The sequence below is a fragment of the Rhinolophus sinicus genome, chromosome 17 (assembly GCF_057876585.1).
Source record: "Rhinolophus sinicus isolate RSI-liver-muscle chromosome 17, RSI-T2T, whole genome shotgun sequence".
Taxonomy (NCBI): domain Eukaryota; kingdom Metazoa; phylum Chordata; class Mammalia; order Chiroptera; family Rhinolophidae; genus Rhinolophus; species Rhinolophus sinicus.
Window position 1 is genome coordinate 47,528,337 of NC_142517.1, and position 10,010 is coordinate 47,538,346.

Below are 10,010 nucleotides of genomic sequence, written 5' to 3' on the forward strand. Positions count from 1 at the left end.
TGTATACAAGTGGACACTTTGGTCAATGTTGCTCAAGCAGTAGTTTGCCATAATCAGAAGTGTCTGGACGCTGATGGTAACAACTTTGAGCACCTCTTGGTTGCAGAAGTCAAACGTGACTTGTATTTATCTTTTGTTATCGGTATATATTGAGTATTACAATTTTAATAGTTTTTTTCCTTTCTTAAAATGTGTATACAGTTTTTGGCACCCTCCGTATATGTAAAACTGTATATGCTTAGAAAATTCATGCAAAGAAACTTAAGATATTGTCAACAGTGATTGCTTTTGGAAAGAGGTACTGAAAGCTAGAATATAGGGAAGGAGAATTTCTATATTTTACTCTACACCCTTTGATTAAAAAAAATAAATAAACATTTATCACTTTTATAAATTAAAAAATGGTTTACATGACACCCTAACATGAACGTTATTGGAGGTGATGACATATAAACCCTGTTTGAGAGTTGTAAATAAGTTCTACAATTTACATATTTTATAGCGCAACAATTATTCTTTCTTAAAATGGCAATTTTTGTATCTATTTACAAAAGCTTGTTGTATGACAAGACTGACAAAGGACAGCCATTGACAGAGGATACAATTTCAAGAAAGATAAACACTACCAAAAAGTTTCTTTAAGATCATACCTAGTGAACAGCGTCACTGAGTAACAGGTTTCTTTGTTTTTTTTTATAATCATCCTGAAAATGATGACAGTTGCTATGTCAGAAGGAAATATAAGCCTTGATACCAATCTATTTCTATCAGTCCTGATACCAAGTAGGACCACAGCAACAGGTAAGCGTTCATAGGAAACCAGAGTAAAGCCAGCCTCCTATGCCCTCATGAAGCATTGGGCTTAAGCAACTTGGCAAGTCTGTTTAAGGATGAATTAATGATTAAATGAAGTCTGAAGGCAGAAAGATGGTGGGCAGAAATGAATTTTATTATCTAACAGTTATGTAAGAACTTAGAGACTCCAGAGTTTTTAAGAATCTGAAACAAGAAAATACTCACAACTTAGAAGAAAAAAAAAAATCCCTTGTCAGGTCATGTCCCAGTTTATAGTTTTGGAAAATGGTCTACAGATCTCATCCAACTGCTTCATTTTACTTTTTCAACTGCAATGACTGCGACAGATGAAACTCCAACAATAGGAAGTCCCCTGAACATTGGTCGTCTACATTTCAGTTCAGGTTTTAAAAATAAAATAGCCCTCATATTACTGTTAAGCTGTTCTTTTCCCTTTCCTCTCCTTTGTTTTCCTTTCAAATAACTATAAAATGGGAGAAATATTATGATTCTATCTGAGGAGTGCCTGCTTTATTATTCCAAAATACATGTCTTTGTTCACAGAAAAGACTCTCAAGGATTTAACATCTAATGTCACAAATTACTGGCGGTGCCAAAAAAAGATATACACATGACTTGTGTTCATCTTTTGTTAACGGCATATATTGAGTATTACAATTTTAATACAGTTTTTTCCTTTCTTAAAATGTGTATACATTTTTGTGGCACCCTCTGTGTGTGTAGTGTAGATGAAGAATGGAAAACATTGTGAGTTCTCAAGTAATGTAAAAACATTAAACGCCTAGAGCAATTTGCTCCTATGTCCTGATGGGTATCTGCCCGGAGGTGAGCACTGTAATTAGGACACCAAATGAGTCACCAAGTCAGATCAGCCTGCACTAATGCACCCTGCACTAGTGTACATTCTGGCACTTTGTTTTTCATTTAAAAGTGGATCTCCCTTCACCCCCACCCCAGGTCATTAAGGAAGAAATGGAGGCATAATATGTTTGAAGGGACCGCTGTTTTCTCTGAAGTCATATTTTAAGGTAGTGTCAAAACAGAGCTTTGGTATCCGGTTTCATCCTATATGACACATCATGTTTGTCTCAGATGACACTATAACCGAGGAACAAGAATGGAACCTTTTAAATAATAAATGCAACCTTATTCGGTAAACAAGATCATTAAAATACATACATGTTAGAATTTCCTGGTAAGTTTCTTCTTTGTCCATGCACCCTAATCTGTTCCCCCTTTTAATCCTAGCCCCTCATCCTCCCTAGCCCCTACCCATCCCCAGTTTCCCAGCTCTCAAATAGAAGAATATCCTTTTGGGAACCAGATTGTCAGAAGTATATTTCTGCTCATTCATTGTCAACACAATTTGTTATCAAGAGTTTTTGTTTTCTCCTGGTCTGACAGATCACATCACACACATCAGAAAATATTATTGATTTTCACTTTTTAAAAATTAGTTTTCATCTAATACCCTCTTTGCCAAGTTGAAAGATCTGTTCTTATCCTTCTCAAATTCTAGAACATCTGATATAATGGGTATCCACCTTCTTCACCCTTTCTCTTTCTTTGGTGTCTCTTTATTATTCAATCCTCATAACTCTGTTTCTTCTCTGTTTCTTCCTTGCTTCATCTTCCTCCTCCTGTCTAATGTTCCTGCTCCCCTAAGGTCAGCTCAGGTTTCCAGGCTTTCTTCCCTCCTCTTCACTCATGCTATTGACTCTCCCCCATCTTTATTTTCTTCCCAGACCTTCGGCCACACTCAAATCCACATTGCCAATCCACGTCTTTATCTGGATGCCTTCCAGACACCTCAGTCACCTCAGGCTGAAGCAGAACTCATTAGACAGAAATAGCATGTACATCAGTGGGACTGCCATTTTCCTGGGGTCCCTAAAACACAGTTGTCATTTCAGACCCCTTCCTGTCATTATCACTTATATTCAATCTGTCACCAAGCCTCATCATTTCACTGCTCAACATGCCTCTTGGAGTCAGTTTACTCTCCATTTCTGGTGCTACCAATAGAGAGCAAAATCTCCATTTTTAAGTACTTTGGTGCACTCCGAGCATCCCACCCTTGCTTCTGAAAATCCACTGCCATCAATCTGTTTTGCAGACCACCAGTCTTCCTAAAGCTCCATCGTCATCGTGCCATAATTCTCCATCTTCAAAAACTTAACATAGCTTTCAATTGCCCACAACTGCTAATGTTCCTTCCAGGAATTCAAGACTCTCCATTCATGTGATAAGAATCTACTTAGGGAGCTTGCTTTAAAAGTAAATCTAGACCTACAGATTCAGAATGAGGAATGGTGGGTGGGAGCTACAGGTGGAATCTGTAATTTTCACAAGTACACAGACGAGTCTAAAATAGATGTTCTGCTTCAACTAAGTAACACTGATTTGACCCACTCCCTTTAGCCACCTTCCTCACTTTCGTTACTCCAGTGTTATTATTTTACACCTGCTTTCAAATTCCAATCATCCTTGAAAACCCAGTTTCAATAAGCTCCTCCAAGAAAACTCTAACAGCTTCAGATGAAATGAGTACCACAGTCTTGTCCGTGTTTCCCAGGCAAAAATAATTAGATCTTAGCACTTATTGGTTCCTTACTATAAACCAGGCATCATTATATTATAGGCACTTGGGCTAGAGCAATGTACCATAATCCCGGAACTTAGTCAGTTCACCGTCTAATGGCACAGACAAGAAAATCTGTGACTCCAGTGCAGTGTGATAAGGTAGTGAGGGGAGTCAGGTGCAGAGGAGGGGCCATAAGTAGGCCAAGCATGGAGGAAGACACTATCTATTTTGAGTTGAGTGAAGTTTAAGATGAGTTTTAAAAAGAAAGGAAGCCAGGGGATAAAAAGGAGGAAGTGTGTCCCGAGGCCGAGGGAAACAGTGTGGAGGAGGGAGCAGAAGCCAGAGACGTATGCTCCTATCAGTACTTGTAAGTTCTTTGGTGGGGCTGGGCCAACAGTCTATAGGTTCATAAAATGTTAGAAGCAGCTATAACTTCAATTCCATCCAATTTATCCTTATTGGACAGAGGAAAAGACAGGACCCAAGCCATAAAGCGACTTGACCAAGGTCAATGGCTTTGGCTAAGCCAATGTTCTTCCCACTACATTACATTGTGTCTCCTGGCCCATGTTTGAGGAGCATCTGAAGTCTTGTTTGCTGACTATTAAATAAAACACAAATTAAAGGAAACTAGCATGGCATTATAGAAATACACAGTTTCAGGAAAGTAGGTTTCCACGTCTACTTCTATTTTGAAAATACAAGGTAACCTTGAGCAAGTCACTTTCTTTCTCAGGGTCTGTTTCTTTATGTGTCAAGAGGCTGAATTAGATAATCTTGAGTATCCCCCTGGCTCTCATAGATCATTCTTTAAATATGTTATCATTTCTTTTCTTTTCTTTTTTTTTTTAAAGGGGAGCCAGGCTGGACAGGGAGGCTTCTATTGTTAAAACTGCCCCTTTTGAATTTTTTTTTAAGATTTTTTTATTATTATTATTGGGCAAGGGGAACAGGACTTTATTGGGGAACAGTGTGTACTTCCAGGACTTTTTTCCAAGTCAAGACCACATCAATCTTAGTTGTGGAGGGTGCCATTCAGCTTCAAGTGGTGGTCCTTTCAGTCTTAGTTGTGGGGGGTGCAGCTCAGCTCCAGGTCCAGTTGCCATTGCTAGATGCAGGGGGCACAGCCCACCATCCCTTGTGGGAGTTGAACTGGCAACCCTGTGGTTGAGAGGACGCTCTCCAACCAACTGAGCCATCCGGGAGCTCAGCGGCAGCTCAGCTCAAGGTGCCGTGTTCAATTTTAGTTGCAGGGAGCGCTGCCCACCATCCCTTGCGGGACTCGAGGAATTGAAGGCAACCTTGTGGTTGAGAGCCCACTGGCCCATGTGGGAATCGAACCAGCAGCCTTCGGAGTTAGAAGCATGGAGCTCTAACCGCCTGAGTCACCGGGCAGGCCCCATATCATTTATAATAAAATGTATGATGTGGTCTTTGGTCTAATTGCACCTCGCTTTTCACTTTTACAAGAAACGAAACACAGGTCGAAAGACTTTCTGTTCATTTACAACTCAGTTAACTAGTTAATGTGTAACTGAAGTGTGCAGTAGGTTAGCATCAGGAGAAGGGGAATCAACGTGACCGAGAGGTCTTGGAGAAGGTGAAATCTGAACTGTCCTCTGTAGGAGGTGAGGACCTGGCCAGGAAGACAGGAGGGTGTTTCAGAAAGGACACCTGAGCACGGTGTAGGAGTCCAGGCTCCACAGGGGCCTTGAGGGAAGCAGGCTGCTGGGGCAGAGTCTGGATGGGGAGCGTGAGAGGCAGGGGGCGCCTGGATGGAGGACATGGCTGTCACACCAGCTACAGTGTGGACTTGATGCAGGAGCTCAGGGCAAGGCGTAGGAGATTGATTTGGCCAGCAGGGCAGATATCGCTCCAGGAGCCTGTTTCATTAAGTGCAGAATAGGTCTTGAGGGCTCAGACTTAGGAAAACATGTTCTTAGTTTTACATCCTTCTTCGGTTTCAATTAGGTGTTCTGTAATTATACAATAAATTCTCAGCACTGTGAACTATTACAATGTGAAACACTATAGACACACACAATGATCATGTTCAAGCCAATGGTATTTTAAAGCATTTGTAAAAGGCCTGAAGAATCTTAACAGTTCCCTGATTCCTGGGAGGCTAACAGGTGAGTGTTTTCCTCAATTGCTGTTCCCTCTTTTCCACTGTTGTATCTCAGTTTCTATATTTTGTCTTATGTTAATTGGATTTGATCTCATTACTCTGATGTGTTTAGGGTAAATTACCTCAAATTCTTTTTGGGAGAGGCTGGGGCCTAAATAAATTATTACTGAAGTTTATCTGGATGGATGCCCACTCTTAAATACCACATAATAAATAACGACAGAGTAATTTCATGCATACTGCACTTTTTAAAAGAGGGGTTGATTATAAACACAATCCCATGAATCCTATTTCAAGTTAACAATGCTGCATTTGTGTAGCATATCAGGCATTATAAATTTTTTTTAAAAATTGTGGTGAAATACAGATGACATAAAACGTAACCATTTAAATGATGTTTCAGTGCACAGTTCAGTGGTATTAAATACACCCACAATGTTGTGTCACCATCACCAAAACTTCTCCATCACCCCAAACTGAAGCTCTGTGCTCATTAAACACTAACTCCTCATTCCTCCCTCTCCCCATCCCCTCATAACCTCTATTCTACTTGCTGTCTCTCTGAATTTGCCTGTTCTAGCTACCTCATGTAAGTGGAATCATACAATATTCGTCCTTTTGTGTCTGACTTATTTCACTTAGCATAATGTTTTTAAGATTCATCCATATTGTAGCATGTATCAAAATTCATTCCTGTTTAAGGCTGAGTATCTTTCACTGTCTGTATACACCACATCTGTTTAACCATTTGTCTGTTGACAGAAACTTGGGTTTGTTCCACCTTTGGGCTACCCACTGAAATAGCGCCCAGTATTCTGACTCTGCAGCATCGCTCCCTAAACGACAGGGCCTGCACAGGAAGGACACAGGGAGTAAGCAGGTTGGAGCAAAAGGGCTGCTGGCTCAGCCCATATGAGTTTATGACTGGGATTCAAGGAATCAGGTTCAAATCTCGGAGCCACGACGCACAGGCACACCTGCAACCCAAACATAACGAGACACAGTGGGAGAGATCGCTGGTGCCCCAAGGAGATTCCTGGGACACTGCTGGTAGGAAAAGCATTGTTACTCAGTTAATGGGAAAGGTAGTCCTGGTACTCACTCCAATAGGAGTGTCCAGCAGCTTGATCATCTTCCGTAAAGACAAGATATTGGGAAACAGTGACTAAGCTTCCACTTCATGCAAATGAAAAGAAGTCTATTGTACAAAGGAAATTGCTAAAAAAGTGTGTGCTTAAAATAGTCAAAGATCAAAAAATGTTGAGAAGAGACACACTGCTTTCTCTGCCCTGTGCACCTTTATTGCAGACCGAGTTGCATCTTCATCTCTCCTGCGGATACCCTCCTATTCTATTAATTCCTCTCCTCCCAAGAGGTTTGTTTGTTTGTTCATTTATTGTGGTAGAAACATATGGCTCAGAAATATGCTCTCTCTTTCTAGGATTACTTAACTCTGTATCTGCAGGATCAAATAGGTGTTTAATACAGGTTTAGGACCTGAGATCATCAGACCAACCATACTGACTCAAAAAATATGTATTGTTTCAGATCAAATGATTTACCAACGATTTTAGAATTGGTTTTTTAGAAGGGCTGTTATACCAAAAATCTCAATATAGCAAAACTATTTCTAACCCTTAACTAACGGTCTGCTTATTTTAAATAATACTCAATATGAAACCCAGGCAAGCATATAACTACCTTATGAATTGGTTTAAGTGGGATTTGAACCACATATGCTCCATAAAGCGGGCGATGAGCACCTAGGAATTATTGACTGTAGAAAAGGGAAATAGAGAATGACAGTTGTCCTTAAAATATCAGCACAACCAAACTGAAGAGCACAATTCCTAACACAAATGACTGCATCTGCGCTAGGCCTGTAATCCCCACAGTGATTTTCTGAATGTCTCCATGCGCTGACCTTTTCTTGTTTTCCGTGGTACCACCCAAATCATTTCAGGTCATGGGACCCAAACCATTTTGTTCAGTTTAGATAGCTGTGGCAAGGCTGGTACCAATTGTCTTTTAAAATAGAAGTATTAATTGGACAGCATTCACTATCATCCCTACACAAATGTCAGTCAGTCCCTCAAGTTGGATAAATCTTCCTGAGTAGGAGAGAAGGGGGTGCAGTTAGAGGCGGCCCCTTGGAACTTGCACAGAACCCCGAATGGCCCTGGGATGTGCAGTGGTGGGAGGGGAGAGGAAATGCTGCGAGACCCAGTGTCAGGGAGTGGTATTGGGCCACTGTCACGGGCTGTCTGAGCATTTGCAACATGGAGGGAAACTGTGCCTGCCTCACTCCTGCCCCCAGCCCTCTCCCCTCCCCTCCTTCCCTGAGAGAGGCCCACCCTCTCCACAGCACAGCTCTACTGGGCCAAGGAGAGGCCCAGCAACCAGAGCCTGCCTCTCCAAGGCTGTCCCTGTTCTGTGGGCCCTGCTGAGGGTTCCATGGACATGTAGAGATGCCCTTATGTGTTGATGTGGAAGGAAATGGTCAGTGTAGGAGGCCCCAGCCCCTTGCAGATGAGACGAGAAAGGAAGAAAATGGGTTCTGAGAATGGCCTGCAGCGAGTGCCTCTGTACGGTCAGTTCCCTTCATCTTCCACTTCTGGGTGTGTCTACTATGGCTTCTTCCAACTGCCACGGTCCTGGAATTGAAGGAGGATGCCAAACGTGCCAAACCACAGGAGCAGAAGCAAGGGCTGTTCGAGACGGGTGAGAGTGGCTCCAGTGTCAGCTTTGGGGCCTGTTGGCATCACAGGAGAAGTACACTGGGGCCATTGTACTGTGACAAGGCTTCTTGGAACGAAAGTTTGAACATTCGGTGACTGTGGGAAGCATTCAGCAAAAATTCAATTCAACCAGCAGTAATACATACCCACTCTGTGCAGAGCTTGTGTGTGGGGGGTTTCTTCAGGGACACTGGAGACGAGCAGGATGTGGGCTCCACCCTCAAAAGGTCTGAGGGGAACACAGATCCACAGACAGCTTACACAGTGACAGAATGCCACCAACTGTTATTGACACGTACAACCCTGGGCTGGGTCCCCTGGTGAGAAGAGGAGGATTCTGGCCCTTGGGACATTCAAGCCCCATCCGGTCACCGTTCCACAACGTGTTTAGATATTTCATTTTAGACATGTTAAGCTTCAGACTGAAGTGACACATTTAAATGAAGACATTCAAGAGTGGAGCTCAGAATCTAGACTAGCAGTATAAATCAGGGATTAAAGGCAATGAGTGAGACCACTGAGGAGCAAGTGTGGGGAGGAAAGAACACCCAGAGGGATGTGGGTGGGTGGGAGGGGAAGGCGGGCAGTAAAGGAGGAGGAGGCATCGTGGAGATGCTGCCTTATTTTATCAGGCGATGCTGGATTAACAGAAACGCGTTTCCAGAGCCGTGAAGCACAGCAGGTCCTCCTATAGCAATGACGATGGGATGCAGCAGGAAGACCACAGTGAGACAGCGGAGCTTTCTGTTATCCGTGGAGGGCGTGAGGGTAACAGCCGTTCACACAGCCCACAAGGATGGCCTGATGCCATGCTCAGCACTTCAAACACGTTATTGTGATTGCGCTTAGTCCTCACTGCACCCTTCCTGGCAGAAGGTACCGTGGGGTGTAGAGAGGTTGGGTCACTTGTCCAGACCTGGTGGTCAGCAGGCAGCTAGGTCAGGATTCCACCTCATCCCTCTCACAGCCCAGCCTTACACCACACCAGTTTTAGAGCACACAGGCTGTGCTGTGTCTGCATTCATAGGGCAGGGCCTGTACAGGGTCTATGAGGAAATGTCCTAGCTCACCGAATTCAGAAAGAGCCCGTTAACTGGACAAGTGAAGCCTGGCACCATGGCGAAATGCTTCAGTTGCTAGATAGTAAGCCGGTCAGGTATCAAACCCGTTTTCTCCTCTCATAATTTCAGTAACACTTGCCTCTTTCTTGGGTGTCTTTTGCTCCAAGCACCTCCTAGCTTCTCTTGTACTCAGGTTTCAAATCTTCTTTCCCCACAACTAATGATGCATGCCCCTCTGCAGTCCTCCCTGGTCCTGTCTCGTTCATTTGCTTCACACTCTGCTCTTTCTCTGCCTCATCTTATCCTTTCTAACAAGCAAATCTTACAAGCAAATTGCAATTCTTTTCATTTTTCAAGTTTACCATCTTGATGTTACAGTTTTCTTTTTCTAGTACTTTCTGTAGTTTTCTAGTGCCTGGTGGTGAGATTGAAAGTCATTTATAAATCTAATCATAGTGGTCTTTGTTCACAAGCAGCTACTGTGTACACTGAGGGCAAAGTGACACTGCCCTCCGTAGTGGTCAAATCACCACTGTCATCTAATTTTATTTTCAGTTAACTTCAAATTTTTCATGTATTCCCTCCTAATAGAAGAAACTGAGTACTTTGTTCTATACCATCAAGTCTATCATTCTCTTCCTCTCTCTCTGGGTTGTTATGGGGAGATAGCGTGCTGTAGGAAA

General features: G+C 42.7%; 1 protein-coding gene across 15 annotated transcripts in view; it reads right to left on the minus strand.

Annotated features, from left to right (window-relative positions):
- Positions 1-10,010, minus strand: part of MCF2L2 (MCF.2 cell line derived transforming sequence-like 2) — a 210,309-nt gene that overhangs the window by 53,139 nt on the left and 147,160 nt on the right. The window lies entirely within an intron of this gene.